The sequence below is a fragment of the Odontesthes bonariensis genome, chromosome 3 (assembly GCF_027942865.1).
Source record: "Odontesthes bonariensis isolate fOdoBon6 chromosome 3, fOdoBon6.hap1, whole genome shotgun sequence".
NCBI lineage: Eukaryota > Metazoa > Chordata > Actinopteri > Atheriniformes > Atherinopsidae > Odontesthes > Odontesthes bonariensis.
In genome coordinates, this window is record NC_134508.1 from 46251136 (window position 1) to 46273127 (window position 21992).

General features: G+C 43.0%; 1 protein-coding gene across 2 annotated transcripts in view; it reads left to right on the forward strand.

Moving 5' to 3' along the window:
* apobec2a (apolipoprotein B mRNA editing enzyme, catalytic polypeptide-like 2a) overlaps positions 1–21206 on the forward strand; it is a 71603-nt gene extending 50397 nt beyond the window's left edge. For both annotated transcript variants that reach the window (XM_075461935.1, XM_075461934.1), the window contains one exon: positions 20694–21206. The gene's annotated coding sequence lies outside the window, so the exon portion shown is untranslated. The remainder of the gene's footprint in view (positions 1–20693) is intronic.
* The last annotated feature ends 786 nt before the right edge of the window (positions 21207–21992 follow it).

Genomic DNA, 21992 nt, shown 5'->3' on the forward strand with positions numbered 1-21992 from the left:
TACAAAAATCAAATGGTGAATGACACCCCATTTGTGCATGTTAAGCTAACTGCTTGTTAATACGATTAAGTGTTTTATTACTTTGCATGTCTTCCAAAAAAGAAAATAATCAGACGCAGGGTAGCAAAACATTATGGGCGTGAAAACGAAACTTAGACAATCGGCTTGGCGCATGCACAAAGTAGTAATTCTCGACAAGTAGGAGAAATCGACTGAACACCGGCGTCTATCGTATTTCCAAACCAAGAGTGACCCACTCCCCTAGTACGGCAGCCTCGGCGGATGCGTTCCCATAGAAACTGCGCTCGCGCGTCCCGCGAAATAGATGGTAAAGTTCCTCATTTATCATCGGCCAAGCCGGCTAGTGAGTTTTTTTTAATACACGCCAAAAATAACTTTCACCCGCATTTGGCGGGTGTTAATTTAGAGCCCTGGTATAAACAGCAGCAAACGAACCTAGTCCGCAGAGCTAACAACACAGCGCTAACTGCCTAGTTGTTAGCTAACTGCCTAGCACTAGATAAAAATAAAAGAACACAACTGCAATGTAACTTATCCAAGTAGTAACAAAAACACTTCAAAATATTATAATTATGTATTACCATACGAGCAAGAAATAGTAATGTCATCCATAAAATTACACTTAAAGATGGACAAATGAAAAACTTAACGGCAAACAGGATCATCACAAAACCTTACCTCACCTCCAGCGGAGAATCAGCTGGCTACGCACACGGACGCGTGAGGGGGTGGGCGGAGATAGACTGATGTCAACTGTCATCATAGACTGTCCGAGCGGTGTAAATCCAGGCTCGAATCAAGCGCACCGCTGATTTTTTTTTTTCTCCACCAGATGCTAATTGATCATTGAAGCCGTGTCAGAAAAGAGGCAGACTGCTAACCGCAAAACTTAGTCAGAGAGGGCATCAAGGCCACTGTGGCCTTATGGCAGATATAATTTTCAAGGGCACAAGGCCAAAGTGGGAGGGCCACGAGGGCCATGGCCCTCGTGGCCCTCGTGAAATTCCTGCCTTGATGGTAACCATGACGCACTATTTCATTTCCTTATTCATTCAGTCAAGCTCAAAGCAAATGTCAAAGTGCATTGATAAGCAGACGCTCAGAAACATCCAGATCCCAACAATGGATGTAATAAGACTGGAGTACTGTGAAGACTCTTGAACTCAACCACATTAAGAAAACGTGTATTAATCCTGAGATCAGAACAAAGTCAGACATCGTCCTCTTTATAACACAGTGGCTCATGGACATAACGACAACTGTTAGGTTTTTCTAGTTATTCTGGAAAACATTCATTCATTTTTCAGCAAGCTACACTCGATCAGGGTTGTTGGGGGAGGCTGCAGCCTGTCCCAGCTGCTCCAGGTTAACAGGCAGATCCCACCTGGATAAGTCACCAGTCCATCACAGGGCCAACACAGGGCCAACACAGACACAAACAAACATGCACACTCACTCCTAGCATCAATAGATAAGATCACCAATAAACTAACATTGGTGTTTTTGAACTTGAAGGAAGCCAGAGAAAACCCACACATGCACAGGGAGAACATGCAAATTCCACAAAGAAAGAACCAGTTTGGATTAGAAGCAGGAACCTTCCTGCTGTAAGGTGACAGAGCGAATCACCACACCACTGTGCAGCCCCTTTAGAAAATACATCTGCATAAGAATCAATGACAACAGAATGAGATTTTAAGCACGCCTAAATATTAAAACACAAATAAAAACAGTGTAATAAATAGAAAGACATAAAAACAAACTATTGTGTATAAAATGGCACAGTAAATGAATAGTAAAATAAATGGATTGCACACGCTGGTACTGAACTGGAATAAGAAGGGAGAGGTATTACACCCATAATTTATATTGCATATAACAAGTAGCATCACTTTATACTATTTAGCAGCCTGATTGAAGCTGGGTAGAAATAGTTTTTTAAGTGGGGGGTCCTTTTGCTACATACATATATATTTGCCTTGCCTTTCCACTGTTAAAGAATAAAAAATGGTCTGGTCCAAACAGCTGTTTTGTTAATATTTTACATTTGTTAGAATAAAAAAAACATGTTAACGTGGTAAAACCAACAAAACTTATCTTTTGAATTAGCATGCCTATGTTTTTATTAAACCATTTTTTTCTGTTTTTTTCTGTCAATTTTACTGAAAAATATCGGAAACACTGTTTTCTTCGATTGCTAACAAGCATTGTTCAATATTGAAACTACATTTTCAAAACTCTTCACACAGTCAGCATTCCTAACATGCATCTCAGCAAAACATTTCAGCTCTCCTCCAAAACACTTTCTTAGCAACAAAACACATCATACATGTCTCAAAACAAACTCATTCATCCACAACATTGGCAACAAGTCTCACCAGGAAGCAAACACTGTCACTCATAGCACACTGTATTCCAAAATACGAACAACAAAGAGCATTACATAAAAGACATTTGAGGTATTTTTTTTGTTAATAAATCAGTATTTTATTATAGAATAAGATCTTTGCACTTTGAGTGTACTAGATTGTATATTGTAACAAGAAGAAATAACCAATTTGCTTTAGTTTCATTTATGTTTTTGAATTATTTTACAGTACGTAAGCGCTTTGCAGTACTTCATGTATAACCATTTACTCCTTTTATTCTGCATTTGGCCACATGTTCTCATCAACATCACATCTGATGTCTTCTCTGGCAATGCATCTTGGGAAGAATATTTTAGAATGTCTGATCCAATCGCGCGCAGCCGTCTGCTTCAGTGACGTGTTAGCCATTAGCCGTTTAGCGCTACATTAAAAAACAAAACGGTAAAAGTAAGGAGAGTAGACAAAAACACCACCAAGAAGCTAATATGGAGAGCGGGGAGGCCACCGTGTTTATGGTCTGCATGATGGTGATATTAATCATGGACAATCACATCAGGCGTCTAATATTGAGGCTTGAAAAGCTCACAGAGAGAGTCAGGAGACGATACTTTTTCATTTCATGAAGGAAGAAAGGAGAGCAGAGCGCTGCAGACAAATGAGACCAGTGTAAGTTTAACTTATTAAACACCCGCCGGTTGTGTCTGTGTCTATGAGGAAACATTTCAGCCGTGATAGCATGACATGGGGCGTAGCTACCGACCACCAAACACCTCCGTCAGATCGTTCTATAGAACCATGAAAAGACCCGACCTCGGAGAAGGAGCTAAATAGTTATAGGAACTAAGGGAGAAAGCCCCGAGTTCCTGTATGTCCGAACACGGGAGAAAACGGCCCCGCGGATTAAAAGGTTATTAGAACTGCCAAAGGTTCCTACAGTCCCAAAGCGGCTAATGATGAATACATGTGCATTTGGTCTGGCCTCCATCTCCATTACTGTCTAGAATAAAGCAAATCCACAGTTTTACAGTTCCGTACAGCACATTATGCTTAGCTATGTAGGTATTCTGTTTGGTTTTTGGACAGACATCTTACCTGGACATATTGATGATGGAGTTCTTTCACACGTTCTCCATTTCTTTCAAATGGCACGGTGTACAACTGCTTCATCCTTATTTCATGTTTTGCAAGGACTCTGGCAATTGTTGTGCTGACCGTGTTCACATTGGCAAAAGTAACATTGTGTGCCAGCATTCTGTTCCGGAGTTCTCTCAGTTTTATGGCATTGTTTGCAATGAGCATATAAATAAGAGCAGTTTCTTGGGCATCTGAAAAAAATCGGCCTCTCCCTCCTGTAGGAGGCAACCTTTGAATCCTACATACAGTAACATAAAACACAAAACAATCCATTAATCCATCCATTTTCTATACCCGCTGAATCCGTCGGTCGGGTCGCGGGGGGGCTGGAGTCTATCCCAGCGGTCAATGGGCGAGAGGCAGGGTACACCCTGGACAGGTCACCAGTCCATCACAGGGCCACACAGAGACAAACAACCACACACGCTCACACTCACTCCTAAGGACAATTTTTTAGAGACACCAATTAACCCAACATGTTTTTGGACAGTGGGAGGAAGCCGGAGTACCCGGAGAGAACCCACGCATACACGGGGAGCACAAAACAATCAATATTTAAAAAGATTCCGTATATGTAAAATATGAACATAGTGTACTCTAAAATGTAATTCAATAGTTGAGGGATGCATGTCTCACCTGTTGTTTTGCCGGAAAATTCTCAATATTGATGCAACTGTTGAACGCTGCAAGTTTGGCTGCACCCTTAAAGCTGCCTCTGTCAAAGAGAGACCATGATTCACCACATGGTCCATAAGCGTGGCCCGGATCTCATCAGTTACTACAGCTCTTGGTCTTCCTCTCCTTCCTCCTCCTCTCCCTCTCCCTGCCACTCTTCTCTCTCCACCAACGTGTACTCTTGGATCCTGAGTGCTCATTTTAAGTCAGTACAGGCAAAAGACTATTGCCCAGAAGTATGGTCCAGTGTTTCCACAGACATGATAAATAAACTTGAAATATTGCAGAATCAAGCAGCACATACTGTGCTGCATTGCAATTATACGACAAACGTTACTTTAATGCATATGAATATAAACTGGTTATTTCTGAGGGACAGCATACTTTATTCATTGCTAGTATTTTTTTGTAATATTGTTGTAACAGACACTTGAAATAATTTATAGTTCACTTATAATAAACAAATTAAGACACTTTTTGGAAATATGTGTTTATTTTGTCTGACTCCAGGAAGAAAAGCTGCAGCTTTTTGTTGCATAAGTGTTGCACACTTGCAGACATGCCTACTATAACAGGGTGTAAGATTTCTGCATCATTCATATTCCTGCTAACCTCAGTGTTTTTCCCTCAAGGAACATCGTCCTACATTCTCGATGTTTGCAAAGCAAACTATAGAAATACATCATTCATCCCAAAGAGAAATTATAATTATCAATCATTATAAGCTGTCATTATGTATGGTTATTGCTGTTGGCAAGAATGACCTCATATACTGTTCTGTGTAGCAGCAGAGCCGTGGAAGCCTCTGAATGCATTCAGTTGTTTTAATACAATGTTATGAAGAGGATGGGGCAGTGTTGTTCAATGTGCAGTATTCTTATTTTGACAGTCAGCTCAAGAGGCTCCAGAGCAGTCCCCAGACCAGAGCCAGCCTTCTTTGACTGCTGGAGACACACAGGCTGGAGGAGGAGGCAGAGGAGGCTTGCTCTGAATGCTTCTCAGCTGCCTGCCTGAGGGGAGTCACTGAAACAGTCTGTGTGCGGGATAGGTGGAGTCCTTCATGATGCGAAGGGCCCTCCCGCTGCTTCGTGATGTGTAGAGGTCCGAGGTGGTGGGAAGGCTGCTCCCCACAGTCCTCTGTGCAGCCTTTACCACCCTCTGTAGTACCTTTCCTCTTAGCAGTAGTGCAGCTACTGTGCCACACGGTGATGCAGGTGCAGAGGACACTCCACCGCACAGTGGTAGAAGCTCCTCAGAACTGAGCTCCCAAATCCAGCTTTCTGCAGCTTCCCGAGGAAGTAAAGATGCTGGTGGGCCTTCCTGACAAGGCGGGAAGTGTTGGCACTCCAAGTGAGGTCATTGGATATCTGAACACCCAGGTACCTGAAGCTGGAGACCACTTCCACAGCTGCTCCTCCAATGTGCGAGGAGGGAGGGAGGGAGGGAGGGAGAGGGTTCTTGCCCCTTCTGAAATCCACCACCATCTCCTTGGTCTTCTTCACATTGATGCAGAGATTGTTTTCTCTGCACCACTGCACTAGGTTTCCACCTCCTCTCTGTATTTGGACTCATCATTGTTCGTGATGTGTCCCACTACTGCTGGGGGGGGCAAGTCAGGATTCTCAAAGCGGGCATAGGACCTGTTAAGTGCATTTGGCAAGGAGGGGTCCCTTGGGCATTGAGGTGCATTTGTACATCTCTGGTGTTGTAGTCCGTGATGCACTTGATCCCATTCCACATGCACCGGGGGTCGTTGGTGGTGAAGTGACCCTGAATTTTCTGGGTGTATGTGGCTTTGGCCCTCAAGATGCCTGCAGTCAGTCCTTTCCTCACCTCTCTGAGCGCTGATGCCTCACCTGCCCTGAACGCAGCGTCCCTAGCTTTCAGCAGAGCTCTCACCTCAGCATTCAGCCACGGTTTCTGGTTCAGGTAGCAGGTTACTATCCTGGTGGTGGTGACATCATCAGTACACTTGGAGATGAGGTCCAGCTCTCCCTCACACGTAGCTGCCTCTCTGAAGACCTGCCAGTCTGTGCACTGAAAACAGTCCTGGAGCACAGAGGCTGCCTCCCTGGGCCACACAGTTCTTTGTTGGCCTGGTCCGTCTCAGCAGGGGGCGGTATGCTGGCGCCAGCAGGATGGGAATGTGGTCAGAGAGGCCAAGATGGGGGCGAGGAAGAGCTCTATATGCACCTTGAATGTTAATGTACACACAGCCCAGAGTGTTGTCTCCCCGTGTAGGAATAGTGACATGCTGGTGTTACGTCCACTTGGTGACCCAGTCAGCAGACAATAACACGACAACCAATGAAATCAAACAAGTCTCAGTGAAAGTGAACAACGTGGTTTATTAAAACAAAAAGACACACTGAAGTGGGGGAGGATGGGATAAAGAGATTGTGCCAAAACAAATTAAATTAATATAACAAAAGGAGGCCTACCTAAACTACCTCTGAAGAAAATAAAGTGCAAACAAAATTGGCTAACTGGCTTCTCGAGCAAAAGAACATTTCAAAACATTACAGGAGTGGCACAACCAATAAACCTAGTGAGATAACAATTTTCACCTACGTGCATGGACAAATGTAAAGGGTACCCTAACTTACCTAGACCCAAAACCTCCCATCACATACAGTCCAAATTACCAGTCAGAGACACCACAAGCAGATAGCACAAGCAAAAACCAAAAAGGGGCCAAAGGTCTGGGATGTCCTCCATTTTAAGGCCTCTCCCTTGTCACCATAGGCCAGCTGGGGAGGTAGAGAGCCAATGAGCAGCCAAGCCTGCTTGCACAGGTGAACAGCATTTCTGCTGTAAGCACCTAAAAGACACAGGGGAGGGGGGAGAGACACAGACACAACACACACACTCAAACATACATGCCTGGCATGTAACTCTGGTAAAAACTGTTGTTGTGGAGAAAATAGGAGACGAATCACGCGTCGGTCAGCCGTCCATTGGGGAGTTTATTGAACAAACTGTCACAGCAAATATGCATACAGAATGTACAAAATGTCCGCCAGGTTCATCTTGCGAACCAACTTTATACTGGTCTAAATCATAACATGCATGCGTCATCCGGCCCACAATCTTCCTCGGCAGCGCCGAGCTTCTGCTGTAATCATAAACACGCATTCTACCCTTTACCCATATTCATATAACCAGGCACACGATGTAATTCTGACATGTCAAGAGAATGTCATGACATTATTCTCCCACATAGTCCCCCCTGAAATCACTTATCAGTGATTTAATAAAGAAATAATCTAAAATGAAAGAAAATCATCCCACATAGTTAATTAAGAATTAATTAACATAATCAACATTAAATTATTCTAATAATCCTACAATCTCAATCAACGGGAACATTTTTGAATAACTGAAAACGATTATATATACGCACCCGAATCACATTAAATGATTAAATTAAATTAAACGATATTGAATTCAACAACACTACAAGTTTTACATTGCCATCACACTTGTCCACTGTTCGCAGTGCATAGGTGTGAAAAACCCACCGGCTGCTACTTTCGTAACTCATGTTCTTATCTTGGGAAAACTCACCTACGGCCCCACCCCACTTGGCGACCGACCACTACCAAAGGTCGCACTCCGAACAGTCAACTAACACAACTGGCAATGGACATATTAGTGATCCATTCTGATTGATAATACACATAGAATGAATACACCACCATCAAATCAGTTAATCACAAATTTGTACCAAGTCCAATACACAAAATTATGGATTATCACACAACAAATAGTAATAAAATGCAATGTAATGCAGCTCTTCCAGTCCCGTCCCATCTCCCGTACTCTGGTGTCGTCTGCTTCTGGCCGAACATCCGTCCGGCTGGGTCTGAAACTGCTAAGCTAACTCTGGGAGGAGAGGTCACCAGTACTCACTCCCAATCAAAGAGATCTTCAGCATCTCTTCTCCCTGTCAGGCTATACTTGGTTCCACACTCGAGGAAAGAATCATGTGAACCGTCCGTTGGTAACCTTCATTCGTTGACCCGCTCTCCCATGCGTTGGTCCTCAGACCTGGTCTCGCATGGTCATCTGCCTCCTGATTCCTTCCACTGTTCGTTTGAACATCACTTGCAGCAAACACCTTCTCAGAATGGGTATAATGCAACACACCAATAGGGAAACCATCCTCACTATCAACAATATTGCTATTCCCACTTTAACTGTCATCGCTCCCCCTTCTCCCAAAATCACAAACAGACCAGTCCACCACCGTTCACCTCCACCAGCATCACACGTCAGCTCCTCTCTCCGTTCTCTGAACTTCTTCACGGCCATTGTAAACGTCCCATCAGCTGCAGTGTTCTCGGGTATAAATGTACAACATTTTTCCCCAACCATCTGGCAAACACCACTTTTCCCTTCGAATATCCATTCTAAAACTTGTCTGTTCTACCAAGCCCTCATACTCGTCTCATGTAGTTGTTCTCCAAAGCCTGCAAACCCTTTACTCGTGTAGTTAAGAATTCCCTGTTGGTTGTATTATATGTAATTAGTCCATTCCCCATTTTGTTAAATATGATCCACGGCAAAATAGACTCAAATCCAGCTGCGATCTCACTGCGTGCTTTGAACTCGAAAGGAACCCCTCTCGGCTGCCCTATTGCATCCAAGTAAACGTGCTTATCCCTGATGTAGTCATCACTAGATCTTTTAACTCTCCCTTCTTCCACATCAAATCCTAGCATCCCGTTTACCTTGTTATACCCTAACACAACCGATGTCTTCCTCCTCACCAGTGCCCAAAGACCTATCCACCTGTTGGGCAACACATTTAACAAAACATCATCTCCACACATCCAGTAACTCTCAGCTACCGGGTGTGTCTGATCCCCAAAAACATATAGAGTTAAAATGATCATTTCTATATTTTCACATTTCTGGTCCAAATAAATAAATCCTAATAAATATTGTTTTCATTTAACAGTAGTACTACCTACATGAGTTCCAAAAGCATTCAAACTCACCATCGTAATCTGCTCTATAATCTGTCGGAGGCCCATCCTGTGATGTATTATGATTAAATTCAGCACAAGAAGACTCCAATTAGTGGCCCTCCCTTATTTTGAAAACAACTCCGTAATTTATTTGGCCCAAACATCAATCTGCACTTAATACCACACATAGGAAACCATAACCATTTATCCTCTTCCGATGTGAACCTACCTTCTCTGCATTCCCGTTGCTGGACCACTGCACAGTCCCTGAAGGTGTGTGGCTCTGGAACAACAACAGGCAATGCTCCTGGAGCGTCTGCACATATGAGACACTCCTTCGCTGTCAGTTCTCTTGTAGTGTACCATGCCCATCTATACCACATATTCTGTGCTGCCTTAACCCATCTTCCACAGTTACACTGTTTTCCTGTCTCTACCTGTGCATGTACACTCCGTCTGTTCTTGGATTAACACGATTATTCTGTCCTGTAGTGCTAATGGTATCAAATCCCCCTAACCTTCCCCGAAAAATCTTTCTATCCTTCCAACCATTGTGAACAACTACTTCTGACCCGAGGACAACATGATCTTACCAGATTGCCCCTTTGTCGTGGCGTCCGGAGGCGGTGATTTGGACGTCTCCTCCTCCAGACCCATGATCCACACTTCCTCACCATTCTCACACTTCCTCACACTTCCTCACACTTCCACCAACCTTTATTCCCACGTACTTACTCACGCTTAACCGATACCTCTTCCTGACCAGCTCTAGTGTGTATTGCTGGCAAAGTTCGTGGCGTGGCATGGTCTGAGTGGGTGTGTATTGTTGCATCATACTCATCTGACCCAGGCTGGCTACTTCCCTGCGGGGTAGCTTCATCACGGGACCCTTCCAGTCTCTCCTGTTTGCGGGATCCCGTCCAACATCTCCAGGCCTCGTTCTCCTGAGCCCATGCTGTCAGTCAACCCCCACACCTGGATGCTCACAGTGCCAGAAATCTTAACCTCTTCCTTTTGTTCATCCTTTCCCTCAGACTCGACTCCGTCTGTGTCTTTAGTTCGAACCTTAGTGCAATGACTCAAATGGTACCATGTGTTGCTACCTTCCATTTGAACTGCTGTTGGCGTTGCTCGCACCATTGTGTACGGTCCTTTCCGTCTTGGCTCAAGCCACTTCCTTCGGAACACTTCGATGTGCACCTGGTCGCCTGGCACCACTGGCCTCTCAACCAGCTGTTTGAGACCTGAGTCTCTGGTCTCCTCCTGTAGATAGATTGTTCTGTGGATTGCAGTTAATTGCTTCATGTAAACTGTCCACTCCAGGGCTGTAGTGGTCAAATTAGAGGTGGGTAAACTATGAATTTTTTGATCAGACAGACCGTGACGCGACGCGACGCAACGCGACGCGACGCAACGCGACGCGACGCAACGCAACGCGACGCGACACAGCACAAAGCAACGCAAGGTGTCGCGAATCTGTATGGCTGTCCTGGCCATATTCCATGACGTTATCAGTTAAAGTCATATTAAATCAATGACAGTCAACAAATGTGTTTGTAGTTTGTAGTTTATTAAATTTCAAATTTCAACAGTAAAGAAAAGTATGTGTAGAGTAAGAACTATCTACAGTAGATATGGTGTGTGTGTGTGTGTGTGTGTGTGTGTGTGTGTGTGTGTGTGTGTGTGTTAGTATGCATGCTTTTTAAAGTAGTGCCCAGAGGGCCTCCTTGTCCGCTACGTCAGGTTCTGCCTTGCAGGGGCGTGTTCTGGGGTCCATGGCTCCCCTGTGCTTCACCAGCCAGGACTTCATTTCCAGGACACCAAATTTATTTTGGATTACAGTGAACCCTCGTTTTTCGCGGGGGTTACGTTCCAAAAAGAACCCGTGATAGGCGAAATCCGTGAAGTAGAAACCTTTTTTTTTTTTTTTTTACAATTATTATACAATGAAATACTGCATAATGCATTGAAACCAAAGAACAAAGCCGTTTTACAGGCCCAAGCATTTGTTTAACAAATAAAAGTACTGTATAAACGTTTTTTTTGTTTTTTTTTTACAAATAACTACTGTAGCCTACTGTAAAATAATCATTTTCATCATCAATACGAACTGAAGGCTTCAAATTGTGGAGATCAGCACTGCCCCACCGCGACCCGAGTCATTGGATCAGAACGGGAGAAAATGAAAAATGATTTTGAAAAAAAATACAAAGTACAGTACAGTGGGACAAATAGTGACTCACGTGTATTTCACTGCTCTTCTGACTGAGCCGCTGCATCCTGACTCCGCTCTGTAGCGTTTTTTTCTTCTAAAGCCCGCGGTGCAGGTGTGTTTTTTTCGAGAGAAGAACATAGATCGGTAGTTGTTGTCGCTCTTTTTTCTTCTGGGCAAAAATATTTATATATACCGACATGCCACCATCGATTATGTTTGAGAACTGTAATGAACGTGTACGTGTACATATTAAACCACAACGTTATTGACACACAGGTAGAGAAGAAGCGGAGAGACTGTTTAGCCAATCAGAATGCAGAACACAATGCACGATGCAAATCCGTGAAGCAGAGAGACCGTGAAAGGTGAACAGCGTTATAGCGAGGGTTCACTGTATTCCAACGGCAGATCACAAGGCGCAGGGAACTTTGACGTGCGTAATTGCCATTAAGAACTGCGTAAACGCTATTTAGAGGTGGGTAAACGCTATTTAGAGGTGGGTAAACGCTATTTCCTAAATTCCAGAGGTGCGTAAACGGCGTTTACGTGCGTTTACCCTCCACTACAGCCCTGGTCCACTCTGTTCTCAACTGCTCAAGTGGGGGCCCTTTAAAGGGACCTCTCCCTGAGGTGCCGGCATGGGTCGACCCGTTAGCATTTTATGCGGTGTTAGTGCGTGACTCTATGAGTCTGCATACGATAGCTCATTAGTGCAAGCGGCAAAGCATCTAGTTTAGTTTAGTTGACGCACAGATTCAATTCAATTTCACTTTCCAGGTTCCATTGATCCTCTGAACCATCCCTTGACTTTGTGGATGATAAACGGCCCCACAGCGCTGCTTGATTCGCAGCTGCTGCAGAATACCTCTTGCACTTTTCTAAACAAACACTTAACCATTATTTGAGCTAATCTCTGATGGAATGACCGACAGATGAATCAATTACCTTACCAAAAAAAATTTTACGACTATTTATCCGATATGTATGACCAATATCCTTGTGGTGGCGCGACCTCTGGCTCCAGTAACACCATTGGTGCCAAAACAGCAAGCTGGCACTTTGATGCTACTTTCGCTGCCTCATCAGGCGCGTTATTACCTTACTGACCACTTTGTTACCTTTACGATTATTTGACACTTTATCACTGCCAATTTTCAATTTTCATGACTGCAATCCGCTCCTTCATTTGGACCTCCTGTCGCACTGGACTTCCGTCTGCCCTCCTGAACCCTCTCTGCTTCAAAACTGCTTCAAACAAATAGCAAATATCATGAGCACATGCAGAATCTGTGTACACATTCGTAACCTTACCTTTCACCAATCAACCTGCTTCCGTTAATGCCTTCAGTTCAGCCAACTGTGCCGAACATGGCTGTTCACACTTCTCAGCTTTCACCGTCACAAAGTTTTCACCTTCCTGTCTCACAACTGCAAAACCTGCATGATTACCCAACTGACCTCACAACATGATCCATACACAACATAAGTGACGTCAGCTTGCACAAGTGAAGTTGCTTCTAAGTCAGGTCTCAGTTTAATGTATCTCACAGCTTCTGCCACACGCTCATGTGGTTCTCCTTCAAACTCAGGTGGAATGACATCCGCAGATCCCGATGTAGTACACTTCTGTATTCTCACATCTGGACGTGTCAAAAGATGCACAACCTGCAAACATCCTGCCCGAGTCACAACATACCTTCTCTGATTTATTAGTTCTGAAATCTTATGGTGTCTATTGGAGACATATAAGAAAAATGGCTTCTCATAGACTAATGTTGCCCGTTTTGGATGACTTTTGCTAATTTTGTTTCAAATTTTCAAAAGCTAACTTAGCCTCGGTTGTCCTCTCCAGTTGCGCTTTCAACCTTTGATCTTTGGATTTTTCATGATTCCTTCCAGAGGAAGCGCATTTTATTGCATAATCCTCCCAAAAGAAGATCATACTTGTTGTATTTTAATTTTATTAATACCTTTATTTATTTTGGATATGGCGCTTTACTTACTCCCTCCACATGGGATGGAGAGATATCAGTAAATAGATACTCTACCTTAGGCTATCAATGCTAAAATTTAAATTCGAAACTTGGTTTTGTTTTAGATTTTACAAATATTTTAAATTTAGAAAATTTGTTTTGTCTTGTTTTGTAATAATGACACACCTGAGGGCGGTTTTTAAACCCTTTTGAGTACGTCTGTTGTAAGTGTACTTCTTACCTCTATATGTCAATGTAAACCACGTGGTCTCGGAATTGTCCATGTGACATTGAATTCAACCCCACCACATCCTCCAGCCTCCCCTGAACTGGGGCAGGCAGAGCCTCTTTGATGGAAACTCTGAACAATGTCACCCAAGCTGGGCTCTTCTCGATTTCTCCCTCAGACTCTTGTCTCCATTTCTTCAATTGTTGTGCAATGTACACAGCTGGACTCTCTGTTCCTGACAGTGGCTCCCCCTTTAATGCTTCGAGGTCCACTCCCACAGGAAACTCAGCTCGTAACGCTCTCCAGAGTGCAGCTCGATATGCATTAAAGTCAGTTCCATCAGCTCGGTGGCTTAACATCCAGTAATTCTCACTGTGTCTCAAAATGCCCTCCATGGTAGAAGTTCCAAAACACAGTGCCCACACTGCCTTAATGTGTCCCACAGACAACAGTTTATGCACAGTCTCTTGTTCAAAAGCTCTTATCCATCTACTTGCACCTGTGTGAATGTCCGGCAATCGAGCAACCAGCCCCCCTAGGACGAGCGTCTGCCACGGCACATACTGTCCCTGCGTCATTTCTATCGAACTCGGTGCTGACGCTGTTGGACTCTTATGTTCTTCAGAAGATGCCTTTTGAACTGGAGGTGCCAGTTCTGGTGATTTTTGGTATTGTGGGAGCTGTCCCCTTGCCTGATCTGAATTACAGACGGCGTCTGGCTCAGGAGCTCCATGACTGCTTGATGTAGCTATTTGTGGTTCTGGATGTTCATAAGATATTTTGTGATCTTTTATTTCAGAATCTCCTTGTATGTTTACTGCTCCTGGCAGTGTTGGATATAGCTCTGCATTTTCAAAGAAATGTCAACAAGGCACACGATGTAATTCTGACATGTCAAGAGAATGTCATGACATTATTCTCCCACACTGTCCGTCAGAGTGTCCGTCAGTTTCACGTGATTAAAGTCACCCGCAACCACGTAAAATCCCTCCGGGTGCTTTGTCTGCAGCGAGCTAATGGTGTCATGTAGCTCCTTTAATGCTTTGTTAGCATTAGCACCCAGCGGGATGTAAACAATGGTGAAGAACACCGTGGTAAACTCCCGTGGCAGATAGTACAACCGACATTTCACAGTCAGAAGTCAGAAGTTAATCACCTCAGAGAAGTAGCTTTTAACCAGTCCACAGTTTGTACACCAACCCTCATTCACGTACACGCAAAGCGGTCGCGGTGGCGTGTTGTTGTCGAGCCAGGTTTCCGTGAGACAAATAACAGCCCAGTTCCTCATCTCTGTAGAAACATTCAGCCTCAGACGTAACAAGTCCACTTTGTTGTCCAGTGAGCGGACGTTGGCCAGAAAGATGATTGGAATCTGCAGTCTGCTAGCCTTTAGTTGGGCCAGCGCGCCCGCCCGCTTTCCTCTCTTCTGTTTTTGGGCACATCGTTTCCTATTGCTCCTGCTCCCCGTACTCTGCGGCGCCACTCCGTTGTCCTCAGGTGCCTCTGTCTTCCGAGTTCGGATTTCAGCTTTGGTCATATTGTAATGACATGATTATCTTAGTTTAACAGTTTGGTACCACTGACCTCTTTCTTGGTGGACAACGTACAACCTTAAGAAAAGTATTGAAATGAAGCTTGATGAAGATGGCTCCGAGGAAAATTGTTATTTTCCAAGGAGTGATGAATGGAAGTGTTTACAAGCCTGTTTCTTGTCCGGTTGGGTTTACGGCAGATAGGTTTCACTTTTGATTTGCAAGTCTAGATAAGGAGGAATCAACATTTGGTCTGGTCGCTCTCCCCCACTCTGTATCAAAGAGGATTTTTTGTCTATTCCAGGCCAGCTTGTTAGTTGGCATAAAAGTGTTAATCGTCCCCAGCTATATCACAAAACCAAAAGGGAAATGGTTGTGTGGGAAAGTTTCTCAAATCCTCTTCCCAAGACAAAGGTGACTGTAAATAAGGTGATGTCTGTTTCTTACGGGAGGTGGATACCTCCCATCATCTATCTGAGACTGCTACACATCTTATCCACACATCTGCAGGTTGTCTGAATTACAGACCGTAACCGTTCAACTAGAAAGCTTCAGTTAGCAAAGTAATGTCGTAATAATAAACTTTTAAAAAGTAACAGCAATAACTCCTCATAAGTTGGTGTACGTCATCTTCATTACCTAACCTGTTAGTGTTAGCTACTGCTAAAGGGAAAAAAAGTGTATTAATAAATTAACCATGTTGAATTATTTCTCAACTGGCTGCCAAATGACAGCTGGGACAGGCTCTAGCCCCCCATGACCCTAAATTGGATTGGGTATAGCAAATGGATGGATGGATGGAGTTATTTCTCAGATACTTACATTTCCCTCGTCTGAAGTTCAAGCACTGAGAGTTGGAACTGATCCCTTTTTTATGGCTCAGTTTCTTCAGTCCAGCGTTGAACTGGACCAAGTTGTTCAAACAATCAGATGAAGAGTGGTTGCTGCAAATACACAGTCTTTAGCTAACATTAGCCTCAGAAATAGTTTCTCCACTGGGCTCTTATATCCTCTGAGGCTGCTGGTAGATGGAAGATCCATGCTCATCAGTACAGCCGACAACAGAACATTTCCATCAGAAGCTGGGGAGTTTTACAGTTGCTCACCTTTAAAGCCTGTGATTTTTTTAAATTTTTGACCACACATCTCTGACGGTCTTTATACCTCCTTGCTCTCTGTTATCTTCTTTTTTAACTGTTTTGGAATAGTTCTAAATAACTTCCTGACTTCCTCCCTGAATACGTTCTTTTTGATGTTCAGCCCCTTTTTTAGGTCATTGCTGATTCAGGATTTATCATTGGGAAAGCACCTCGCTGTCCTTGAGAGAATAACACTCTCAACACAGAAGTTAGTATAATGAGTCCCACACTCAGTCATGGAACTGATATCATCTCTGTGTGGCTTACAGTGCATTCCAGTCTGTGGATTCAAGGCATCCCTGCAGCTCTTCTTCAGCCTCCTAAGAAAAAAATTTGAAATCCTGTATGGTGACAAGTCGTCACTTATTAATACGTATATAGTTGGAGGTGTGGAGAGCCAGATTGTAGTCGGATTTCTCTAGTGGAGGGAGGGCAGAGCAGCTGCATGTGTTACATCCAGGTAAAAGGGGAAATAGAAAATACGACATGGACACAGCTTCAGTCAAGTCCAATGTTGCAATGTATTTACCATGAAGTGTCCTCCTGAGCCCTTAAGCTCGCTCATTTTGTTTGCTAGAGACCTGAAATTCCTTGTCAGTATCGAGGGAAGACCTCGTCCGTATGTCTTCTTTCTCCTGTTTCTCCATCTTACTCCTGCCCATCAATGGTTTTTTCTTTGAGTTTTTTTGGGGGGCTTTTTTTGATGATTTCATTGTGTTTCAAATAATGCACAAAGCTAAATGCTTGTTTTAAGTATTTTACTTGCTTCGCAATTAAATTCAAATACAGCACTGAATAGTATTAATTAGAACATTTTATTGCAAATACTGGAATATGTCTCTGGGATTAAATAAATCTCACTATGCTAATATAAATCGGGTTTATCAGATAGATTTTTAGATAATTTGTTAATTTCAGGAAAGAGTCATTCATGCAAATAAGCAGTAGGTTCTGTGAAATGAGAAAAACTTTTTGCCTTACTTCCCCTCGGCAATACCATTAGGAAATGGTCCATATGTTCGATGGTGACACTATGCTCTCTGTGAAGCCAGATTAAACCAATTAGGTACACTTCAGTCATGTCTCACATCAGAAGTCAGCAAAGTTGATGGATGAATTCCCATTCCCTCCACATGCCATGCTCAAGACATTGGGCCTCATGCAAGAACATTTTCGTATTTTTATACTAAATTTCTCTCACTTTTTTCGTAAGGTCTCATACGAACACGCCACGTCAGATTCAACAAACGCTCTTAACTTGGGAAAAAGTGTGTAAACGACCTGCGTAAATGATGAATGCCACCCGTGCGTATTTAAGTGCACGTGCACAAGGATAGTAGATTTGCATACTCCACGCCCAAAATGATACCACATAAGGCTGTGATTCCGCTCTCCTGTGCCAGGAAGTGTTGAGTCATGAGAATGGCATCAAGGCACAAAAAGAACAACTTTAGGGGCTCTGAGACTGAAGTTCTGCTTTCAGAGATCCAGAAAGGAAAATCTGTCATTTTTAGCAGTGGAATTACGGGACCTGCTAAAGCCAAGAAATGGGAAGTTATTACGAGTGTGTCATGGCTTAGCCCAAATGCAGAACACACACAAGACCAATATAAATAATAAATGTTTATTGCAAGTAAGAATGGATGGTCGGCAACTGAAGATCCTGGAACTGGATGAGCACTGTACAAGAGGAGGGAATTAGCAGAGAGTTGTTTAAGGATACTAGAAGGTGAAGAGGATAACGGCTTACTGGTGAGTGAACGAAATCCGCCAGGGAGGAGTAGTGAGGTTCTTGGAGAATCCGGAGATGGGCTGCGTTGGAGGGTGAACAGCATTGGGTCAGGATAAGCTTTCCAGAGGGTTGGCAGAAGATCTCCTGGATGAGGGTAATACTCTCAACTGAGTTCCTTGGCTTGATCCAAAAAGCGAGAAGTTCCAGAAACACCATACGTGTGAACACTCCAACAAGGAACTGCAGACAAGGTGGTTCTTTTAAGCTTCTCCTGATGACTGGATAACAGGTTGCACCTGTTGCTGGCGCCTCCTGAAGTCAGACGCCACCTCCTGGAACAGAACTGTAAGCAGCAGCCAAACCCAACCAAGCCTCCAGAGCCTGACAGAGTGCTGTTAATTCCGTGTCACCTGTAGTTCATAATGTCACCGAAATAAAGAAGAAATGGTTTGATATGAAAATGGCTTAAAAAACAAAAAAAAAGACTGTCAATCAGTTGTTGCCTCATCATGATGGTTCTTTAATGGGGCGGTTAATGAGGGAGGGTCTTTTTTTTTGCAATATTGTGCAAATCTGGCATGCCTTCTCTGGGCTATAGAGCAGTTTGCCCCCCACTGTATGGAGACACACCCACCTGGCCTTCAGCTCACGGGTGCTTTGATGCGTATATGTGTACAGTCTGTTGCTCCAATTATGTTTGGCAGTCCAGCCACGGCATGAAAGTCCCTCTGTACTTAATTTGTACTTGTTGGACAGTGGTGTATGGGAATCTGATGTACCATGGGCAGCCTTGAAAGTAAGCCGGTGCGAGGCGGTGCTGCGTTCCTGTAAAAGATTTTGGGGCGGTGCGGCGCACCGGTAAGATTTGATAAGGGTTTATTATGCTGAATTAAACAAAAAATAAAAAATACACAAAAAAAAAATACAAAAAATGCAGTAACGCTCGCCTTTTAAGAAGAAAACATATCTAGGCTACCCACAATATGTCATTTTTGACCAGCTCCGATGAAGATAACAGCTTGGCTTGCTTAAAATAGTCCAAGGATCTCCGGCGTGTGCGCCAGCTTCCAATTGCATTGACTGACGCTTTCAAATCCACCCCTATTCAGACCCCAACAAAAAATATTTGGAAATAATGGTACTAAATTTTACTAATGGGAAAGCCATCCAGTAGCTTATGGTAATCAGTTTTCAAAACGTCTGCAAATATCCCATATATTTTGGTCTTTCTGTTGGTGCCTTTCTGGAGCTTGCGTTCCGTTTGTTTCCATCTCCCGCCCGCGCTTGCTCCGCAGTTAGTTCTAATGAATGAAGTCGTCTCGACTCTCGTCTTTAAAACTGTGTCAGCGAAATGTTAAATCGGCTTTTCAAAAACTGCATGTTTTTGTGATTGGGTGGCATACTGAGACATGTCTTCTACTCGGACAAATAATAAATTACTCTTCTTCAAATAGGCTGTTCACGCTGTTTGTAACGGGGGCACAGCTGAGCATAGAGCGTAGGCCAATGTCCGCTTTAGTGGGCTACAGGACCGTAAGCTTGTGATTTAAATGTGAGCATGCTTTGTAAAGTAAGCACGCATTTTCCTGACACCCTAAAAAGTATTCATATGAGCCCTCTCACTCCCTGATGGCTCACCAGCACCCTGAAGAAGACAATTAGGCCTACTTTGATTTTTTTTTTTAAAATTTTTTGTTTTTTCCATCATTTTGCATTTTTCAGTCCAGTTCCAAATGTACTGAAAATAAAATACTCACAGTAAAATATTTACAAACTGAAATATTTTGTAATGTCATTTTTTCACATAGAACACTTAGGAAGGCCCACAAGAATGTGAAGTAGTTAAGAATATTAAAAAGTCATGAAATTGGTGTGAATCGCCTCTGAATCGTGTCTCCCCCCCCCCACACAATACTCCAACACTTTTTGGTGTGACAATCAGGGTAAAATATTGTTTTTCATTCCATTTCAATATTTACTGTGCACTTAAATACATATGACAATTTTTTTCACTTATGTAGTGTTGCAAAGTGTTGCAGAAAAAATAGTCCATGCATTTGTATGTAAAAGCTGGACTGCTGCATTTATTTATCCAAGGATATCCGGGGATATCCAAGTAGTTCTTTGAAAAGCCTCAGAACGATTCAAAATGCTGCAGCAAGAGTCACACCAGAAGCTAGCATTAGAAATTATGTTTCTGCAGTTTTCTTTTCATTGGCAACCCATGAAATCCAGAATAGATTTTAAAATCTTCCGCATTATAATAATCTATCAAAACCTAAATGAAAAATCTCTTTGGCTTCTTAAATACCTTGTTGTATAATATTTTCATAACAGAGCACTTCACTCTCAGACAGCAGGTTTATTTGTGGTCCCTAGAGATTTCAGTTTGTTTTTACGTGAGATTTTGCAGGAGAATCTCCATTATCTACAGCTCTTTAGTGAACTGTAAAATGATTACCCTAACCCTGCCTATCCATGGTAAGCTTTGGCTCAGATGACACCATAAGGTAGTATGAATAGAACTGCATGTCAGTCCCAATTGGTTTGCACACGCAAGCCGAAAACCATTTACTCAACATGGGAGGACTACCACACACATCATGACACATCATGTGCCATTCCTTTACTTTGTTTGTTCTCAATGTCCATGCTTTCCTGCCACTGTCAGTCATTAACATTGTGTCTCTCTCTCCTTTAGCTGTCCCCCCACCTCAACCATTTAAAGCAAATGGCTGCCCTCCCTGATTCAGACTCTGACGGTGATTTCTTCTCGTTGAAAGGGACTATTTGCTCCCACCATCCCTAAGTGCTTGCTCAAAGTGAACTGTTGGATTTCTCTCAATGAAAAGTTACTTTAGTTACTTTAAGTATTGTTGTAGAAAATTTGAGGTTTTTAATTGTATGGACCACTAGAAGCAGCTCTGTTTGGCTTACTTAAATAAATAAAATAACAGAAATCTATAAAATGTTTATAGAGAGAAACCAAACTATATTTGCTGATGATATTTGGTGAAGAACCCTGCCTCCCGCCCGATGACCACTGGGATAGGCTCCAGCCCCCCCCGCGACCCGACAGTTGGATTAAGCGGGTATAAAAAAAGTATGGATGGATTTGGTGAAGATTCATTAAACATGTGCTGCCAGAGATCTCTATTTTTGGTCCACTATTGTTTACATTATACACAAATAAAAAAACTCTTGTTAATTAATAGTTTTATGTCCATTTCATTCTTTTGGCCGATGTCACTTTTATTTATCAGATGCTTGAGTTCATTCATCATTTTTATAATAGTAGGTTTCCTTTTAACAGAATTGAAAGATGTTTGTGCTCTTCCAACTATGAACTAACTTATAGTCAACCTTCATGTCGTGCTTGACAATGGAGACATTGTGTATTGTAATACTGATACATCAACACTCCGGCAATTGAGTCCTATATCTTATAGTGCCTCTAAAGCAGCATAAAGCGAATATACATGGAAACATAGTTTATAAATTAGACAGTAGGTGCTTCAAACATGTTTTAGGTGTGATTTAATGTGACTACCAATTGTGTTTTACTAAATTGTGGAGATGGACTGTTAAACGGTTTGTCAACAGTTTGTCATTTGCTCAAGATTTTCTAGAGCAGGTCTAAAATCACAATTCCTTAATGCAGTGGGGTTGTGTATATAAGCACAAGCAAATTCAACCCCACAAGATAAATAGGCTGACTAGATGTAGCTAAATGTTCTGCCCTCTTGATTTAAGTGTGTCTTCCTTGAATGCCAGAATTAGCAGAATTTGGGCTGTCTATAAGAAAAAGTGGAGCTGAAATATAGAACCCAGAGCTGGAAACACACCAGCAGCACAACTTGGAGGTTTGAGGGCAGCACACCTGTAAACCTACAGGGAGACAGGGACAGCTGTACCTAGGTAAAAGAGTGCTTGTCTGCCAATCAGAAGGTCATTGGTTCAATCCCTGGCTTCCTCAAACTATATGTTGAACAGTCCCTCC